Raw genomic sequence first — 2,500 nt, 5'->3', positions numbered from 1 at the left:
ATTTCTTGAAATGAAACAGGCATCAATGCCGTTGTTTGATTGCTGAGCTGTCTATAAAAGAATTAAAGACGAGGTAAGACTTTCCGAGTGTTATTGAACCTGTAATAAGCATTCTAAGAAGACTCCCGTATGAATAACAAATATAGGTCTGTGTACGGGTCCCGTACGAATAGCTGTTGCAGGTAAAATCCGTTGTCAGGTTGAATCCGCTTTCACATATAGTCTAGTAGGTTAAATTGGTGATCCTCATTTTACCTACAGGTTGAATACGCACTCCACCTAGTCAACCCCCCTATAAAATGATTGAAAACACCTATACCTTCCCTCAAGCTCTGTATTACACATCTCACCACATCTTCTTAATGTTTTGTGTCATCTTATCGGTTTCTCTATTCATACACTTGCCCATTCAGTCTCAACATTACGACATAGTAAGGGAACAAAAAACTTTACTGTTCACTTACTGGTACTCGAACTCGGACCCTCCAGATTCATAATCCTGTGTCTTCACCACTACAATACTGACAACCACGAACATGCTCTACCCAACACAGCTCTTTTCATAATTTACTTTTGCATAATAAGTCTATTGATATCCATGTATGATAACAAAGACTAATCCTAACCTGACCCTAATTTTTCTCCAGGCTTAATTTAGGTTCCAAGAAAGGTTCCTCTCAATTCATCTAAACTATCTGAGTGCGTATTCAACCTAGGTAAAACGAGGATCACTAATTTAACCTACAATACTAGACATATTTAGTTGGAACACTCAGCGAATGGTCAGAATCATCGTGTTACAAGATCGTAGCTTATACCACATCCCCCTTCCCCCATTCAGGAAGGGGGAAACGGCGATGGGTGTTCCAACAAATGTGACGAGTATTTTAGCCTACCAAAAATATTAAGATGCTGGTTAACTTTGACAAGGAGTTGAGATTTCGGTTGATTCTACAGGGGCATAAACGTAACGTAAGAACCGTGCGTGCCTGGTCTTGTCGAGACAGAGGTGAGAGATGATTTCATGCAGAGTGAAACGCCTAAATCGCTCTGTTGTAAACATGGCGGTTCACAGCACCAGTGAAGTCGTCTCTCTGGCCTTTCTGTGGACGAATTCGAGGACCTACCTATACAATTTGAGCAAGTTTTGAAAGCTAAAAACTTCAATCGATGCTGTATTTTGCCTGTAGGACTGGGTGGCTCCACACTCATAAGAAAATCTATGAAATGAGAATCGGGGGTCTTCCCTTGTCATGGAACGGCCGAATTACCCAGAATTCCTTTTGGGCATGAAGGAGACAAGCGGAGACTGGTCCTCATCAAATGAGGAAAAAGTAGGGAGAAGAAGATTTCTAGGCGGATACTAAGGTGTGGCCAAGGTGCGTGCTGTTAACGTAGACTTTTTATCATAGGAAATTCGGCCTGGCCTTTAGTAATTTCTTGTCAAAGAAACGGTATAATGTAAATAAGAGAGTAACGAGATTTATATTGGCGATTACCTGTCCTCTTACGTACCACTTAAGTCAAACTCTACATCTCTATGCAATAAGCGCATTCAAAATTTCCTCATATTATTGTATAAAGTAGTTAAAGAAAGAAAAGGCTTGTCCATATGAAAAATACGTTTTCTCTCCCGTTCTCTTCTTATGCATGATCTTCGTGGAACTTACATTCTGTCCCTCAATAAACCTAGAACAACCAGTTATGGTCTTAGTTCTTTTTCTTACGTATTACCTAAGTACGTTGCGAAATGCGCTACCTGATTTTTCCCGTACCACTGAGTTTACTGGTTTTAAACTAATCCAGGGCCGGATTTTGTACAGCGGCTTTTCGTTTTGATTAATATATCTTTAAATATTATTTAATATTTATTTATGTATCTGTATATATTATGTATGTTAGCTGTAATGTGTCGAAAATGTTATTCAGAAATTCGAGATGAAATAAAGTTTTATGCATGCATGTATGTTACCTTCGGCAGGGCGCATGCGTGCACTTTGTAATCTGCGACTCCAGTGCTTACCATACGACAGATAAAATTACTTTTCTCTTGAATATATAAGCCATCGAACTCTTACGTTAAATTGTAATGACAAGGGAGGTTTGGAGCTGTGAGTAGGCGTGGGATTTGTCTCATATGGTTTAGGGGCCGACATATCCCTCCCTCAATGCCGTACCGGGAGGCGAGGTCGGTAGCAGAAAGCAGCGAAGGGCCAACGGTGTCCAAAAGCGATCGCACGGGCCGAAATCCTGGGATGACTCGTTTGGTACGACGCTCCAGCGCCACGTCTGGAGGTACTGCATATTTTTCTCGTCTCGTCTTCAAACATTCCGTCAGCGCATGCGTGCGTGATTGTTCAGCCTCTCCGATACCTACAATACTAGACATATTTAGTTGGAACACTTAGCGAATGGTCAGATTCATCGTGTTACAAGATCGTAGCTTATACCACATCCCCCTTCCCCCAATTCAATGTTGTGTGAGAATTTTTCGGGCGAC

General features: G+C 41.2%; 1 protein-coding gene across 3 annotated transcripts in view; it reads left to right on the top strand.

The window, feature by feature from the left end:
• Positions 1 to 2,500, top strand: part of LOC138052175 (cationic amino acid transporter 2-like) — a 46,646-nt gene that overhangs the window by 8,360 nt on the left and 35,786 nt on the right. Inside the window, exon 2 of one of the 3 annotated variants that reach the window (XM_068898546.1) lies at positions 1,191 to 1,379. The exons of 1 other annotated variant lie outside the window; for it this stretch is intronic. The gene's annotated coding sequence lies outside the window, so the exon portion shown is untranslated. Of the gene's footprint in view, positions 1 to 747; positions 1,380 to 2,500 lie in introns of those variants that run through there. One more of the 3 variants, XM_068898547.1, reaches the window with a different exon arrangement.

Source organism: Montipora capricornis, chromosome 6 (genome assembly GCF_036669925.1).
Source record: "Montipora capricornis isolate CH-2021 chromosome 6, ASM3666992v2, whole genome shotgun sequence".
In the NCBI taxonomy this organism is placed as follows: domain Eukaryota; kingdom Metazoa; phylum Cnidaria; class Anthozoa; order Scleractinia; family Acroporidae; genus Montipora; species Montipora capricornis.
Note: the sequence above shows the minus strand (reverse complement) of the source record. Positions and strands in the feature narration are given on the sequence as shown.